Below are 18,147 nucleotides of genomic sequence, written 5' to 3'. Positions count from 1 at the left end.
GGGGCGAGGGGGAGGCAAGCAGTTCTGTGACCGTCCCTGCCACGACACTGCTAAGAGAATCAAAACGTTAAGCAGACAACGCGAAGCGCTCCCAAATTCATGAAAGCACTGTCTTATTTATTTTATTTATTCCTAATAGTTTGCATCTTATTTCATGCTTCCAGAAGCTTAGAAGGAACGCGCGACCTTGGAGAGTATGTCAAGTTCTCATCCTTGTCCACCAGGGGGCGCGCAAATCCCAGGAGGAGCTGCCCTCCAAGAGCCCTTAGGTGGCTTTGATCCCCGGGAGGAGGATGGACGCGGGGGCTGCAGGTGGGCTGCAGGTGGGCTGCAGGTGGGCAAGAAGAACCACGGGCCAGATCGGAGCGCGGCTCTGGAAGCAGCCGCGTCCAGGGCTGGGCCCCCCGTCCTGCAGCCCCGTCCCCTGGTTGCACACAAAAAAAAAAAAAAAAAAAAAAACAAAAACGAGCGGACGTTTGCACCGACTCCCCGGGGTGCGGGGCGGGGGTGGGGGTGGGGGGCTTGCATCCTCTAGCCCCGCCCCTCGACGCCCCCGGGACCCAGTCTGACCCCCCTGCTCCGCGGCCCGGACCGCACAGGTTCGCCTACAGCTCTGGCGTCTCGCCCAGAATGAACCCCACAGGTGTTCCAACACTTCGCGAATTAGCGGGGGCTGTGCACTAAGGGCTCTTCCTTTTCTGTTGCAGGTTCCAGAACCGACTCTGGGTAGTGTTCCCTGAGAGGCCCCGCCGGATCAGTGCAGCCAGCGGCTGGGATTCGGGGCGAGGGTCCCTGGTTCTCCTACGACAAGGCCTGCGGTGCAGATGGGTGACTCCCCTTTCTGTGTCTCTCGGTTCCAGGTGTCATCTTCCTGCAGAGACCCTGAGCACCCACCCCTGCGCCAGTCAGCCATGGGCAGGGGTCTTGTGTCACCTAACGCAGTGGTGGCTGCTGAGTCGCACCCCAGAGAAGCGGACTCCAGTTCCCTTATTCTGATCTCTCCTCCAACAAGGACCACTTGCGCTGTCCGTTTGCACTGTGGCATCAACTCCTGAGGCTGGATCTGGCCACACACGGCGGAGGACACCACCCTCCAGTTCTGGACTCCATGCTTCTGTTATTCTGACCTAAGATGGCAAGCTTTTTTGGATTCGCATTACTCTTCACCACTGATGTTAAGTTACCTCACCTCCATGTCCTACTCCATTCTGTCTGGTGACTTAAATGCCAGGTTTTATCCCCAGGATTTTCATTTGTGACATCTGAGGTATTGTACCTGCCTGCCAAAATGTCTGGCATTTTGACTGTATCGCCCCTTCGAGGAGAATTATGCCAATACTATTTTTGGCTATTAGCAAAGTCTGGTTTTGTTTCAGAAACTGAGTTTGGCAGGAGAGTAAGGTGATGGAATCACTGAGCTACCCGGAGAAATTGTAGAAAAGGTGTCAGACACCTGGTAATAGCGCTTCTAGGAATTTATTGTACAAAAATGATCAGAGCTATTAACAGAGAAATGAATACTTAGATTTTTTCCCTCATTATTTATAATAGCAAAAAAACCCATTAGAAACCCATTTATTGTCTAATAATAAGGGCATGCCTAAATTCATAGATTCTTTCAATAAAATACTTTGGCACCAGTAAAAGACCTCTTCAAGATATAGGAAAATATATGTCAGGTAATATTTATATAATCTATATAAATTTAGCAGAGACTTAAGTGTTCTCAATAATGCTTTTGAGATTTTTCTTTTCAATAGAAAATAAACTGAAAAAAAATACACTAAAGTGACCTGTGTCTTCTCTCTGGGTGATGACCCTTTGCTGATGCTGTTTTATTCTTTATGCTATTTTAGACATTTTTTTTTCCACTCTTACAGTGAGCATGTACTTCTTACTAGAAAGTCTTTAAAAGAAAGTGTATTTCACGACATTTTCGGCTCTTGACTGTTGATAAATCCTTTGTGTTAATTAGGTCTGAAGAAATGTTCTTTTGTACTGTCAGGAAGCACGGATTTCCTTCACTTGGCCCCCCTCACATCTCCTTGACAGTGGAACCACCCCGTATGCGATCAGGAAAACGTCCTGTTGAGCCAACCGGCTACCTGAAGACCATCAGGGAAGACAGCGCTGAAGCTCCGTGTCTCCACCATCCTAGCAATCAAATGGGCACCATCCTAAGCTGGGGAATCTGCTGTGTCAGCTCCTCAGAGTCCAGGTGTAGGGCCAGCGCCTGGCATTACGCTTTGTGTTGCTGAGGCCTCCATTTCAGCGGCCTCCAACTTGAGTAACCATACCGCCACTTGAGTACAACCAGCAGGTAGGTGTCCCACCCATGAGGTTCCCCTTGTAGAAAGCTCTGGGGAACCCAGATAACTGACCACTTGAGTGACCCTGCTTTTCCTGGCTAGTGTCCTGATTTCTGCTGTTACATTTTAAATTCACCAAGAAAGACTGAAACCTTAGGCATCCCACCCTTGACCCCCATAAAGGCAGAACCGAGGTTTGTGCTTTCTCTCTCTATTTCTCCCCAAAATCTCACTGTGTGGCCCTAGGCATGCTGTGCATCATCCAGGATTTGTGAGTAGTAAACCTGGTCTTTTTAGAGTTCCCGGATGGTTGCTGTGAGGGGTGTCTTGCGATCGTAATAAGAACCACAAGTGCCTTCCAGCCCCAACACTGGCTCTGCTTGGCGGGGGAAAGTTCTGTGGAGGCCCTCACAGGGGTAAGGGCCCCGCGCACGCCCCTGGGTGTTCCTAGACCAGAGCAGCACTACCTGGAGGCTGAGATTGGCAGGAAACACCCTGTCATGGGTACCCGCAGGCTCAGCCGTGCTCATTTTCTGAGTTTATCATGGAAGCAGCAGAAAAAAACCCAGCATCCAGGCCTTGGGTTAGGTGGACCTGAAATGACATCGCAGGCCAGCTCTAGGAGTCTGCGTGCAGGGAACGAACCCCGGATGCCATGGAGATGCAAGGGTTTCTGCCCTTGCTCATCACAGAAGAGAGCTTTGCCTCAGTTTCCCTACCACTGTCACTTTACTTCCATACTAAGGTTGGCCCTCGGGGCCCAAGCCTCTTTGGCAGGTGTCCTGTCACCTCATTCAGGTATTGCCAGTGGCCCCATTTTCTCCTCACTTTTCACTCCCTACCAAGGCTCCCCAAGATCACCCTGAGCCAGCAGTGCCTGCCCCCAGGACATCCTCCTTGTCTGTGCTCCGCCAGACTGAGCCGTCCGGTTGCCGCCCCTTTTCCTGCTTTCATGTGTCTCATCTGAGTTTTCTCCTCCTGACCTGTCTATGAAATCAAGACCCAAGACATCTTCCACCCTGTCCCATGCTCCCTATGAAATTGTGACCAGGTATGATGGGCACACGTGGCACAGGCAGCCATGAGGTGGCGGGGGGCGGGGGAGAGGAAGGGACATCTTCAAATGTATTTTTTGTTATAAGAGCAGAAAGTAAAAATTATAACCCTTGCACTTAGAAATGACTTTCACTCCCTAATATCTTTTTTTCTAGTCTTTTTTGTTGCTAGGGCATTTTTTAAAAGATTTCATTTATTTGAGAGAGAGAGAGAACAAGTGGGGGGAGCAGCAGAGGGAGAGGGAGAAGCAGACTCCCCGCTGAGCAGGGAGCCCGATGGGGGGCTTGGTCCCAGGACCTGGGAATGATCATGGCCTGGGCCAGAGGCAGACGCTCAACCCACTGAACCCACCCAGATGCCCCCGTTGCTATGTCATGTTTACGATGGTTGAAACTGTACAGTGTTTTGTGTGTTTTTTTGTAGAGTTTGAAACTATTTCAAGCACCCTGGAATGACCCCCTGCTTTGCTCTTCCCCCTTCCTCCCCTGCTCCCCGCATGTCCCCTTCTGATTGCCAGTAATTAAGGTGAGCTCGGGCCAGAGGAGCGGAGGTACAACCAGCACCCCGGTTATCCCCATTACTAATCGTGGTTCCTTCCTCCTGTTGACTCATCCGGGCCACGACCTCCTTTCGGGGAGGGAGCCAGGGACTAGGATCCGTTGCCTTTTGCAGATGAGGAAACTATAGGCAAGGAGCTTCCAGGCTTGCCTGTGGTGACACAGGTAGCGGCAGGCCGGGCTGACACCGAAGCCAAGCTTCAAAGCCCACTGTTCTGTTGCCGCCGCAAGCACCGGGGCTGTGGCATTTGACAACGATCTCCTCGGGGTCTGATTTCAAGTGGGGCAAAGTGGTGGCAGGTGAATGGGGCCAGAAACAAAGGGACAGGGCAGCAAGGAGACAGCAGCCCGGGAGCCGCCCGCTGGGCCCAGGCCCGGCTTCCTGGAGGCACTCCAGGGAGCGGCCTGTTGCCCCACCGGACGGTTCGCCTTCCTCCTCTCAGGTACAGGCTTGGTTTCAAGGCATCTGCGCCTTCCCGGGGGGCAGTGGTTGGAGGGCGGCCACGAGGCCCACCCGGGAGGGCAGGCCTGGCCTCCCTCTGGGCTTTGGGCGGGAGGGTGGGGCGGGGCGAGGATCCCACCGCATGAAGGATACCATGGGGAGTCCCAGGGCTCCCGTGGGAGGCGGGGTGTCCACGGAGGCAGTCCTCAGGCTCCCGGCCATTCTCCTGCAAGCCCCTCCCAGACCTTCTCCTTGGGTTTCTAAGTGACTCTTCATTCCCTTTCTCTGTAAAGAAGAAAGAGTGCACTTAATTGCCCCCCTATCAGTGTCCACCCTCTGGGGGGTCTGTGTGTCCTGGCTGGGTCCCTGGCCAGGCCAGTGAGGCCGACCCCACCCTGGGACGGGGCAGCCGGGCGGCTTCGCTGCACACGGCCTGGACGCTCCCGTGGGCCCTGCAGTGGCCCGTCCATCTCTTATTCCACAGACTAATAAAGTCGGCGGGGTCCTGGGGGACTTCATTCTGCTGCCAAGCCTTTTCCCTACCTTCAAAATGCCCCCCCCCCAACTCTGTGGGATGCCCCCATATGAAACGAAGTTTATCTGAAGTGCCAACAAAGGCTAGACCCAGAAATGGTCTGATCTGGGGCGACTAATAAGGTTTACTATTTCACGATAAGGAAGCATGTAACCTAATGCAGCACTTAAATAATTGGCGTGACTTCGAGGTCATAATACTCTGCCCAGGAAGGGAGGGAGATAAACTTCCAGCTCAACAGGCAGGTGAATGTTCCTTTACATTCTGGAAGCTCATTGTAAGGAGAACGGGCCACTTAAAGGAAACTTGTGTAAAATCTGATTTTAAGCTGCAGCTTTTCTGCGTCTCCAAAAGTTAATATTATCCATATACATAAAGATGTACATCACACGTTAATTCTCTCTTAAGGAGGATGATCCTTTTCTCTGAGTTTCTGTGCTTTGCAATTTAGTTAGACGCTGTAATGAATTTCTTTGGTGAGTGGATGATGATAATAAAGAATAACCTGCTCTTTTGAAGATACTCTAAGGTGATTAAAAAGTTGACAATTTTGGGCAGCCCGGGTGGCTCAGCGGTTTAGCGCCGACTTCAGCCCAGGGCGTGATCCTGGAGTCTGGGGATCGAGTCCCAAGTCGGGCTCCCTGCATGGAGCCTGCTTCTCCCTCTGCCTGTGTCTCTGCCTCTCTCTCTCTCTATGTGTCTCTCATGAATAAATAAGTAAAATCCTAAAAAAAAAAAGTTGACAATCCTGTTAGTTACCCATATTTGTTTTTAAATTTTATTATTCTAATATTTGTAAAATATTATTCTAAAATTTGTAAATATTTGTGATTCTAAATAGTCAGCTGAATATGTAACTGCCTCCTACTATAGGAAATCACCCCCTCTAATGCACACAAACACACACACAAAATCGGGAACAGCAACTCCATCTGCCATGACACCAGGCTCTGTCTGTGACCCCACCAGATCCCAGGCGCTATATCTGGAGCACAGCTGCCAAATCCACTGCAATTCAAACAGGAATGCTGGGGGACACCCGGAGAGGTGGTGGGCGCCAGAGTCAGCAGAGCCAAGCTTGGCTCCTACAAGAGGTTGAGAGGGGATGTGCTCAGACTCCCCCCATTCGTAGGAGGCAGTCTGCTGGCGAGGCAGGCATTTCGGCATGGCATCATGAGCAGCCCTGCTGTGGCAGGTACCTGATGGCTTAAGAGAGGCGAAGCCTAAACTCCTCACCACCCACATAACCTTGGATCTTGAACTGTACTGGAACCCAGAAAGAATTCCTGCTGGCCCCATGTGCCAGATATGGATCGCTGGGCAACACATCGTCCCCCAGTGTAGTGGTTACAACTATTTATCTGCTAAAGGTTCTGGGGTTAGCAGAGTGTGCTAGGTTCGCCTGGCACCCCTTGGTGGCCTCACTTGGGGTCACTCTCGTGAGGCAGAACTCGTCCTGTTGTTTGGCTGGGGCGGGTCCAAAATGCCCTTCCTCGTGTGTCTGGCAGTTGGAACTGGAAAAAGAAATTCCACTTGCCTCGAACTTTCTCCATAATGATTTGCAAGGCCAGAAGTCAGTAGAGCAATGTCTTCCAAGTTTTAATTAGAAAAAAAAAAGTGACCTAAAAATAAGACTATGGAAAAATGTTTTTAAATGTATAAGAAGTCACAGACTATGGCTTCTCTTTCTGTTTTTTTTATTATTATTTAAAATCAATTAATTAGCATATAGTGCATTTTTAGTTTCAGAGGTAGAATTTACTGATTCATTAATTGCATATAACACCCAGTGCTCATTATATCAGGTGCCCTCCTTAATACCCATCACCCAGTTACTCCACCCTCCTCTCCTCTCTTCCAGCAACCCTCAGTTTTTTTCTACAGTTAAGAATCTCTTATAGTTTGTCTCCCTCTCTGATTTTGTCCTATTTTATTTTTTCCTCTCTTCCCCTGTGTTCATCTGTTTTGTTTCTTAAATTCCACATATGAGTGAAATCATAATTGCTTTCTCTGATTGATTTATTTCATTTACACATGCTGTCTTTGAATGAACCACTCCAAGGTGAAGATTGGCCAACTTTTATGGGCTGACCAGTGTCCCTCTCCACCGCCAATTATTCATATGTTTAAGTCCTTAAACCCAAAATCTCAGAGTGTGACTGGATTTGGAGACAGGGTCTTTCAAGAGGTAACTAAGTTAAAATAAGATCACTAGAGTGGACACTAATTCAATATGACTGGTGTCCTTATAAGAAGAGGAAATTTGGACATAGACAGGCACAGAGAAAAGACCGTGTGAAGACACAGGGGGAATACGGGTTGTGTACAAGCCAAGGAGGGAGGCCTCAGGAGGAACCAACCCCTGAAGACACCTCAACCTTGGACTTCTAACCATCAGGATTGTGAGGAAATTAATTTCGATTGTTTAAGACACCTAGTGTGTGGTACTTTGTTATGGTAGCCCTAGAAAAAATAGTACACAATGGAGATCACTAAAATTAATGAAAAAGGAAATGGGTTGAGCCATTTCATTAAACGGCTAAGTTAAACACAAATGTGGGTAATATGCTACAGGCTGTCAGAATGTTTGTAAGCATATGAATCTGACCCCAGGGAACTTGGGTTTCAGTTGTGTCCAGGCCTCCAAGTAACTGCTACATTGGACTACCAGGTTGGGTTCTCTGGGCCACACTTCGCTCCATGGTAATGAATTACTTTCAAGGTAGTTTCCAGAGAGTCCTAGACATAGAGTGAGGGTCTCAGGGACTACCAAGAAGCTAAGGAGATGAGTCTGTGGGGTCTGAGCTCTTCATCACTTCACAGTCAGCCTCCTGGGCTTCTCAGTAGGATCTCACTGGAAGGGGGTTTGCTGTGGCTAAAAAAATAAAAATTAAAAAAAATTAAAAAGCCTGAACACCAGTGAACTGGATCATTTCTGAGTTCCCTTCCAAGTCAAAAAGCTATTAGCAGTTCAAGGTTTGTTTCATCCCATTAGCCTTAAGAGAATGTAAGGACTTATTGATAACTTATACGAGATTTGGCTGAAAGTGAGGGTCTAAATCACTCCTGCTTCCAGCCAAGACCCACCAAAGAGGCAGGAAGCCAAGTCTGGTTCTTTCTTTCTCAGGAGGGGCTGGCTGTGAGAAATGGATGCTATTCTCCTGAGAAGGGAGAGATGACCAAAGGAGCTGAATGGAGAGTGAATCCGGGGAGCAGGCTACCTGGCTCTGGGGTGGTGTCAGGGGAAGAGCTCCGAGTGACCGCCAGGCCTTATGGGCAGGAATAGACTCCACTGGAGGCATTTGTGCCAAAGCAAATGTTGGTCATTGTCACTCCTCTTCCTGTTCCTCAGCTCGTGGCTTGGTTCTCACAACCAAGTGGGGCCAGAAATTGTCTTTAATAAAGAGACAAACCGCAAACAGCTTCTAAACAGTTGCCCTAGAATTTTCCCTCAAAACTATCCTTAAAGAGCCTCATGGAAGGTGACATCCCCTACATAATACGTACCATCACATGTTAAACTTTTTTTTCTTAAGATTTTATTTATTTATTTGACACAGAGAGAGAGACAGCACAAGCAGGGGGTGCAGCAGGGGGAGAGGGAGAAGCAGGCTCCCCACAGAGCAGGGAGCCAGATGTGGGGCTCCATCCCAGGACCCTGGGATCAGGACAGGAGCCCTAGGCCGATGCTTGGCCGACTGAGTCACCCAGGCATCCCCACGTTTTACTTTTTCAGGGGTGGAAGTGTTTTCTCTCCTCGGAAACTCTGGAGTGTTCTAAGGTGTGCAGTGTGTGGGCCGAAGGAGGGAGGGACAGATGGCAGGGCGACGATTATCGGAGGAGAGAGACGGACAGAATGTTCCCCTTCCAGGAAATTGCAGACCAGTTCCCAGACCACCAAGAGCTTGCAAACAAACCGTTCATAAAGAGGCTTCCAGCTGGGCCGAGCAGGAAAGGGGAAACCCTGCTGCCATGCAGCAAGGGGAAGCAGACAAACTCGCGGTTGCCTGTGGACGGGGAGGCCCGGCCTGACGGTCTTCACTGCGCAGCCTGGAGGCCTCCTCAGTGGCGGTAGCAGACGGGCCAAGATCCGGCCCTGGAAGCAGCCAGAGCCACCCAGGCCTATGTTACTGGGCCCTGCTGGCTCCTGGGACACCCAGGTTGGACAAGCATTAGTAGAGCAGCCAGTGGCCTGAGACCCCACAGCACAACTTGGATGCACATTCATGATTTAAGAGCCTTGCTTGCCTCCGAAAGGGAACAGAAGGCAGCTGGCCCACAAAGCTGCCGGAGTTTGGGGTCTGGAAAAATCCTCTTCAGAGGGAGTCAGAACGGTCCCAAGTGGTGATGGGGCCAGAGCTCAGGCCAGCCAGGAAGCAGCTGTCCCCAGGGTGGTGGGGTCAGCAGGCAAGACACCTAATCCATGCTACAGCTTTCTGACCGGGTGGGAGGGTGCACCTGGGTGCCACCCAGAAGCTCATTTCCATTTCTGGGGCTATCTTAGACCTAGCAGCCTCTGTAGCCGGGAAGCAAGTGGAGGCCACTTGGGGGGTGGTCCATGCGGCAACCTCACTCTGTTGTGGATGATTTGTTCCAACAGACTACAGGGACGGGTTTTAACTCCCTGCTGTGTCAGAGACTTCTGCTCAGTATTTTCTGGAAACCTGTGCTCTTGTAATGCACTAGTTTTGGTAACCAGGTTATTCCACTCCTCTCCTCCCCCACATAGAACATCACTCCATTATTCATTTATGCGCTTATTCATTCAACAAATATTTAATGCCCACTAGAGGTAAGACGACAGCAATCATCACACCAATGACGGCATGGTCTGGCATCGTGCTAGCCACTGTAGCATGAGAGCAGATGTGGCCACTGTCTTCATGGAGTGTGTCATATGGCTGAGGAAGGGTATGCTATTTCTTTTTTAAACTTAACACTCCCACAGTCCCTTGTATGTACAGGCCCTGGTTCTAGGCATCTTACAAATATTGACGCATTTAATCCTCCTCACAATCCCATGAGGTAGGAAAAATTAATATCCCTGTTTTACAGATGAGGAAACCGAGGCACCAGGACATTAGAGTAACCTGCTCAGGACCACACAGCTAGGAAGGGCTTATATCTGGGTGGTCTGGCTCTAGCACCTGGAAATCTTACACCAGGCTGCCTCGTCAGCAGATAAAGATAAATCGGTAGACTGTATAGGAATGAAGAGTGTGCTCTATGCTCAGAAAGAGCATTGGTTGTGGGGGGAAGGGTGCAGGATGGATTTTTCACACATGTTGGGAGTTGGCCTGGACTTCTCTGAAGAGGTAACAGAAAGGGGGAGTCTGTTCCAAGCAAGGAAAATGGCAAAAGCAAGGACCCTTGAGTGAGAAAAGCCTTAGTGAATTCACAGGTCTCTGAAAGAAGTGGCTGCTGTCAGAGGAAGGTGGTGAGCAGCAGAGGGGTGGCTGTCGTAGAGATGAGGTTAGAAGGTGGGCAGAGTCGGGCCATAGGCAGTTTTGTTAGGTGGCTCTCAGGGTAAGATAGAAGAAGCAGGGGCAGCCCCGGTGGCGCAGCGGTTTAATGCCACCTGCAGCCCAGGGTGTGATCCTGGAGACCCAGGATCAAGTTCCATGTCGGGCTCCCTGCATGGAGCCTGCTTCTCCCTCTGCCTGTGTCTCTGCCTCTCTCTCTCTCTCTCTCTCTGTGGTATCTCTCATGAATAAATAAATGAAATCTTAAAAAAAAAAAAAAGAAGAAGAAGGAGCTGTCTTTAATAAAACAGGCATATGATGTAGAATGATCATGGAAGGAAGCTGCATGCTTTCATTTTGCAAAGGGCCCCTTTGCACATTTCATATATATTTGATCCTCCCAAACATCGAGGAAAGAGAGTAAAGTTAAGTCCTTTGTGACACCAACTACCACACTCCTCCCTCATACCCATTCCCCCTCCTTCGTTTCTGCTAGCAGAGCCTCAACTCTGTTCTGGGAGGCCATGGGTCTAGGCCCACGCAGGCACCCCTGTCCTAACCCAGCCTGTGGGCACGAGTGGCCACGTACACCGTCCTGGCAGATGAGTCATCAGGGGAAATCTGCTGGGGGCTCTGGGAAGCCTTTGGTTTTTCCCAGTAAGAGGCATAAACTTGAGGCCATCACCACTTCCCCTTCCCCTCTACCCTGAAGGGACACAATGTCTGTAGCTGCAAGGGCCATCGAGGAACAGTGATGCAATAGCATAGAAGAAAAGCCACGAGACTCTGAGAAGCTGGCCCTGAACCAGTGCCAGCGCAGCCCCAGCTAGACTTACCACGACAGAACTGCAACACTCGGGTGAATACAGATGTGCTTACAGCTTTAGCCCTAAATGACAACAAGAGGACAGACTTAAGAACTGAAAACAACACAATTCTGGTCTCATTCACTGAAGCAAAGCCTTCTATTGTCATCATTTAAGAATTGTCGAGTGTCCAAATTTGTTGAGATGAGAATAAGATAAAATACGTTAATAGATGGGATTGTGTACAATCACAGATCTATGTTTATGGGGGAACTGAAGAGTGGAATTTAAAGCAAGTTGCTTGAATTATATGAAGTCTGGATGGTGGAATGAGCACCATGTTCATGTTTCTAAGCTTCGGTGTTTCCTTCAGAGATTAAAAAAAACCAGATAATATTATTTCCACCATAGATTATACATATTACTGTAGAAGATCAACCTAATGATTTGCCCAACATGAGTCATTTGGTAGCATTTTGGGGATTTTTACCATATCCACCAACAGAAGTCATAAAAAGTGAAGCAGCTTCCATGCAGAATGCTAGTTAGACAGAAGTTGCATTAAACACTTCTTCCATAAGCAACTATGTAGGATATCCACTTGGTCTAAAGCTGACATGCCATGAGGAAGCTCAACTCACACAGAGAGGTCATGACCCGCCCCCCGAGTCCCGGGATGGAGTCCCACGTCAGGTACCCCGCAGGGAGCCTGCCTCTCTTCTGCCTATGTCTCTGCCTCTCTCTGTGTCTCAAATAAATAAATAAATAAATAAATAAATAAATAAATAAATAAAATCTTAAAGAAAAAAGGAAAACAAGAATAAATTAGTGTCATTTTGAAGATCAGATGAAGTCATACAGTCAAAGTTCTCAGTATGCCTAAAAGGTGGGTTTTGCTATTATTTTCATTATATTTTTTAAATTCTCATTAAATTGGTTCCCTTTTCTAGTATATCCCATGTCAGCTCTTATCACCTTAGGCTACATTTTTAAAAAATATTTATTTATTTGAGAGAGAGATTGAGGGAGAGCACAGAGGGAGAGTGAAAGGGAGCAGCAGACTCCCCACCGAGCAGGGAGCCTTATGTGAGGCTCAATCTGAGGACCCTGAGTTCATGACCTGAGCTGAAGGCAGATACTGACTGAGCCACCTGGGCACCACATTTGGCTAAACATTAAAAAAAAAAAAAGAAAGAAAGAAAGAAAGAAAGAAAGAAAGAAAGAAAGAAAGAAAGAAAGAAAGAAAGAAAGAAAGAAAGAAAGTTTCAATTCCTTTCTATTTTACTATTTTTTTCTGGCTTTATTGAGATATAATTGATACAAAGTATACAACACAGTGTTGTTAACTATAGTCATACCTCTATAGATTAGTATCTCTAGAACTTATTCATCTTTCGTAGCTGAAACTTTGTACCCTTTGACCAATATCTCCCCTTTTCCCTCTCCCCCCAGCCCCTGGCAACCACCATTCTACTCTCTTCTATGAGTTTGACTCTTTTAGCTCATAATAGCCAAAATGTGGAAACAACCTAAATGTCCATGCATGGGTGAATGGATAAATATAATGCAGCATGTGCATACACAATGGAATATTATTCAGCCTTTAAAAAGAAGAAAAAAAAAGCCATTTTGCAACATGGACAAATATGGGGGATATAAAGTCAGACACAGACGAATACTGCACAATCTCCCTTATACGTGGAATCTAAAATAGTCATCAACTATAATCAGTTGTCAAGTCCTGTCGATTCTACTTCCATAGTTTCCATTGTCCCTTCACTCTCAAAGCCAGATAAGGAGTGAGCAAGGAGGAAGTTCCCCATGGACACTACTCAAGTGGAAAATAAACACCATGGAGATGATGGAGAAGCTGGTATTTACCAGAGGAGGGTGCTGAACATTGCTGGAAGGAGTGCTTGGATCAGTCGGTGATGCGCTCACGTGATAAGTTCTCATCAAAAGATCGAGAGTCATAAGGTTTTGAGTAACTTCAGCCTCACCTATTTAAGGGAACAACTTGCCTGGTTTTATTCTTTTTTCACCTACCTGTGATCTGGAACATGAGTGTGCCTCAGTCTGACTTTGACCGTGAAGAGGAAAGACTCTAAGGATGGTGGAAAAATAAAACAGAGGAAACCTGGCTCCCTGAATGACCTCGTGAAGCAGGTTGTCCTCCAGCTCAGACACACCAGATAACTATGTAAGACAGAAATAAACTTCTCTCTGATTTTCCAGAGTCCCTGTGTTATAGTTGTTGTGCTGAGTAATGCAGGCCTCCCTCTGGCCTGCTCCTTCCATTGGCTGGAGCAGGATGGGCAGAGAGCAGGGCAGGGAGGAAGACAAACCACTCTCTCAGATGTAGTGCTGGCTGGTCAATATTACCCCCGAGTAGAAGGTGTGCACACATCTAGACAGATGGCCTGCAACAGCCTCCCAGAGCACCCTCACCCCAGCAGGGAGCAGGGGCCATGCAGTAATGCCATGTTCCCCAAAGGAGCCCAGGAGTAGCTGAGGGGATGCCAAGGAGCCTGTGGGTGGCCACTCGAGGTCTCATGGGAGTAAGAAGAAGGAGGCAGACAGCAGACATGGTGTAGAGCAATGTATGGGCCAACCTGAAATGCAGATATAATCCCAGGGTGAGAGTAGGAAATCTGAAAGGACAGAGATTTTCTTCTACCCAAAGGGATCAGGACTTAAAAAATAAAATAAGGCCAAGTATAGAAGCAGGAGGAAAGGTGACTTTCTGGCACACACAGCTGAGATTTGGATGCACTGCAACAATTATAAAAGGGCTAGCAGTCATTCGTGGGAAGTGGACTATGTGCCAGAGCCTGTCCATGAGCTGTCTGGAGTAGTCTTCTCAACACCTCAAGTCACGTTCGTATTATTATTTGCCCACTTTACTGATGAGAAAATGGAATCTTAGAGGTATTACGTAACACGGCCCAGATATCCCAGTGAGTGACGGAATTAGAATTGCATTCTGAGCCAGTTGGTCCGAAGCCCAGACTCTTAATTAATTAATTAGTGTTCAAGGGTAAACACTGCTTCAGGCAATTTGCTTCAGAGGTTCTTTTATTTGAAAACAGATTGCCTATAAAGAATGCTATTATATAAATTCTTTTCTTGTCTAATGTATGTATAGAAAAATACACATAAGTATATGACTCTATAAACTTTCACAAATTGAACACACCCATATAAGCAGCACCCAGAATGAGAAAGAACATGACCAGAACGCGGAAGTCCCAGCTGTCACCCTTGCAGTCATCACCCCCACCCAAAGGCTAATCCTTATTGCAGAGCCCACTAGTCTGTGCTCCACAGATTCAGGTCAGTTCTTGCACACTTTTCCTTTATGGGTCTGGTTCGTGAACCAGTGGTCCCCACGTCTCTTTTTAAATATTTCCCATCATAGGGAAGACACCAACGCTTCACGTGGCTCACCTAACCGGCTTTCTTCTTTCTAACAGCTTTCTTCTTTCAGGTCAATTCAACTTGGCAAATGTTTATTCAGCTACAGAAGCTGGGTACTTTGTGTTGAGCAATGGCTTAGAGAAACCAATTAGATGGTCATGTCCCTGCCTCCTAAAATAGCAAAAGAATACAATTGGATACTCATGTCCTGTTACCTCTTTGGAAATGCAAGATGATATTATGGATATTACCTGACTGGTGTTGCTGATGCCTGATAAGGCATGACTGGTGTCTTAAGGTGTCTGGGCTGAGTGCTTTCTCAAGGATCCCTGGACACTTTGATGATGCTGGATTAGAGGTTAGGTTGAAAGCTGGTCTAGGTTACACTTCTGGGGGTATGACTTGCTGGAGGGAGTGGATATTAGTACAATCTTCTAAAATCTTTTACCACGAGCATTTCTTATTTTGTTATATGCCGTCTCTCTTCACCACTGCTTTGTCATCCTGTATCCTTATATTTGCTTTGTATCGAGTCAACGATATTGGTTGGTTTGTTTCCTCCCATAGCATAAAGATATACATATATCCCTCCTTAACTGAAAATAGGGGAAAAATTTTTTTAGATTTTTTCCATATGTTTTTGCACCACAGTTGCTATCATCAGAATTTATTTTTTATTTATTATTGAAGTAGAGTTGACATACAATGTTTTATTGGCTTCAAGTGCATAACATGGTGATTTGACAGTTCTATACAGTATGCAATGCTCACCCCGGTGAGTGTAGTTACCCCTGTCACCATACATTATTGCAATAGTATTGACTGCGTTCTCTACACTGTACTTTTAATCTCTGTGACTTAACTTATTTTATAACTGGAAGTTTATACCTCTTAATTGCCATCACCTGTTTCTCCCATCCCTCACCCCTCCCTCCCTTCTGGGAACCACCAGTTTGTTCTCTATATTTATGAGTCTGTTTGTTTTGTTCATTTATTTTGTTTTTTAGATTCCACATATAAGTGGAATCATACGGTATTTGTCTCTCAGTCTGACCTATTTCAATTAGCATAATACCCTCTGCATTATTGTTTTTCCGAACCTTGGAAGTCATGGTAATAGAATTACTTAACTAATTCCTTAATTAAGCAATGGGTGTGTTAGTGTTCTCAGCCCTTCAGTTACCCTTACCAAGCATCTTTCAAGGGCTTTTCTCTGAGGAACCTTTGCATCCCATGCCATGAAATATAAAGGGATAGAGCAGAAGTATTTTGGATATGGAGGAGGGTTTGCAGGTGGGTGCTTGGGCTCTTGGACTGGTAGCATGGAGAAATGAAGGGAGTTGTTTGATATTACAGAAAGTAAATGGATGACTTTTCATTAACTAAACAACAGAACTGAAGGGGAATACAATACAAAAGAGAAGGGAAAAGGGAATTGAGGTCAGCATTAGCAGAGAGGATGAAGCTATCTTCCTAAGCTTTGGGCCAAGTGGGCTGCAGGACTCCTCCTCCCTGTCAGTGAAGTCAATGTTCGCCACTAGGTGGCATTGACACGTTCAGAATGACTGAGGACATCGCAGAACAGTAATCCGCTTTCCTGGAATGCCTCATCAGCCCACCTGGCACTAGTGAATTCTAAGTTCAAATTCTGCTTTGGATGCAGTTCAATATTCAATGCAAAATTGCAAAAATGCATCAGCGCTCATTACCATTGTCCAAAATCATGGCCCAAAACAGTTACTGTTGTTGAAGTCACCGGTGTGTTTCTTTCCATGGTTTAGGAACTTACACTTACACAGTGCTCCTCTTTTGTTCTCCTTAAAAACTTAGAAATAATTAGAAATCATGTCCCAGGAAAAACTTCTTACAAACAAAGGAGTAGAACAAGGTCTCAGCTCCGAAACAATTGGCCATTTGGGGTTTTGTTTTGTACTGGTTTGGATTTCTTCCCTGGTAGGTTTATTTTTTTGTTGTTTGTTTGTTTGTTTGTTTTTTGTTTTTTTCCTGGTAGGTTTAAAAAAAAATGTTTTTTTGTTTTTTTGTTTTTTTGTTTGTTTGTTGAAAGTTTTTCAACATTTTTTTTTCCAAGTAGGATTATTAACACAGAAGAAACCATGTTAGATCACAATGGTATAAGATGCTACTATATTTTGATAGATGCTTCTTTTGTAGGTTCTCATTCTATTTAATGCTTTTAAGACTCTGATTTTGCCCAGTAAGAGTTATAAGGAATTTGAATAGGATCCCTTTATAAAAGGTTTGTTCTAAAGACGAAGAACCCTATGTATTTAGTGTTTATATATATGCATACAACTAAAAATAACCAAATATGGTGCCTGCATTGATACAGATTTCCACAAGCATCTGTTACTTGAGTGGCTTATGCCAGTGTTTCTTACTAAGGCAGGACATCCAGTGGAAACCCAGAAGGTCAGATGGATCCTTTGAATGAGATGGGGAATCATCTTCAGATCTCTCCTGTAATTTTTTGGCAGGATCTGTTGCAATAGTAGAGAGTGGGTTGCGAAGATCTGAATAGCACACTTATCTGGGGGAACTGGGTGTTTTGAGGTTTATTTTGTAGGAAGAGAGGAGTTTCTCTGAGAACTAGCACATCATATGATGAGAAAACATGATAAATGGCCATTTTATGTGACTGACCCTGCAGCAAGACCAGTGAATTGAATGTTAGTTGTGGGTCACTCTTGTCTCAAGACCCTAGGAGCATTGCTCTCAACATGTGCCTCTGATCCGGGCCCCAGGCCATCATCAGACTTATTCTAAGTCACTGTTTCTGGTGACTCTTTGCAAAAAAAAAAAAAATCAACCATTTTAGGGGCCATCTAAGATAAAGAGTTCCAGTTTTATAGTATTGACCCTTCCACATGAAGAAAGGCCTCCAAACCCTAAAACAACAAGTTGTCCAGAGATTATATAGAAGCATGACTTATTTATGAATACCTTGATTACAGACATGTTACAGCTGAGTCCTGAGTGCACTGAAGTCACAATAACATCAACTCTGTCTTGTGTTTTATCACTGCCTGTATCCAAAGAGGAAACCATTATTGGGGTATAATAGTGAGTGTAAATCACCATTTCAAAGGAAAAGCATTAGAGACAGATTTTTTTTTTTAACTGCAGCCTCTTTACTCACCAAGCCCTCATTCTTGACTAGGAACAATTCAATATGCAGGACAGGTAGCTTCACCCTTCATGGTGGTAGGACATCGCTCTATGTCCTTCAGCACCCACTCTTGATTCTTTATCTGGGGCTTACGTGGTATTTTCCATCCTCTTTCTGTGTTTAGTCTTAAGTCCTGGTTAATGCCCAAAGGGAATCATCTAATTTCAAATCAGCTATATTCATATTCTATAGAGATATGTTTATGCAGGTATACATATGATTAGCTTCACATATGTTACTATTTACACATTTATATTTACCTCACATGTGCATGCATGGGAATAAAATGACATGGCCTTTTTCTTTAAAAGTAGGAATACGTTATGGACAGAATGTTTGTATACTCCCCCAAGATCATATGTTGATGCCTTAGTCC

The 18,147-nt window shown here is 46.2% G+C and overlaps 1 long non-coding RNA gene across 9 annotated transcripts in view; it reads left to right on the top strand.

Moving 5' to 3' along the window:
* The window catches only part of LOC140632680 (uncharacterized), a 74,264-nt gene extending 60,861 nt beyond the window's left edge, over window positions 1-13,403 (top strand). The window contains exons 2-7 of one of the 9 annotated variants that reach the window (XR_012030312.1): window positions 165-323; window positions 708-1,267; window positions 2,006-2,320; window positions 3,156-3,360; window positions 3,789-3,890; window positions 12,620-13,403. This is a non-coding gene — a long non-coding RNA (uncharacterized lncRNA). The other 8 variants (XR_012030313.1, XR_012030316.1, XR_012030315.1 and 5 more) reach the window with 8 other exon arrangements.
* Window positions 13,404-18,147: the final 4,744 nt, after the last annotated feature.

Source organism: Canis lupus, chromosome 4 (genome assembly GCF_048164855.1).
Source record: "Canis lupus baileyi chromosome 4, mCanLup2.hap1, whole genome shotgun sequence".
NCBI classification, from domain to species: domain Eukaryota; kingdom Metazoa; phylum Chordata; class Mammalia; order Carnivora; family Canidae; genus Canis; species Canis lupus.
This window is presented reverse-complemented; position numbering and strand designations above follow the sequence as displayed.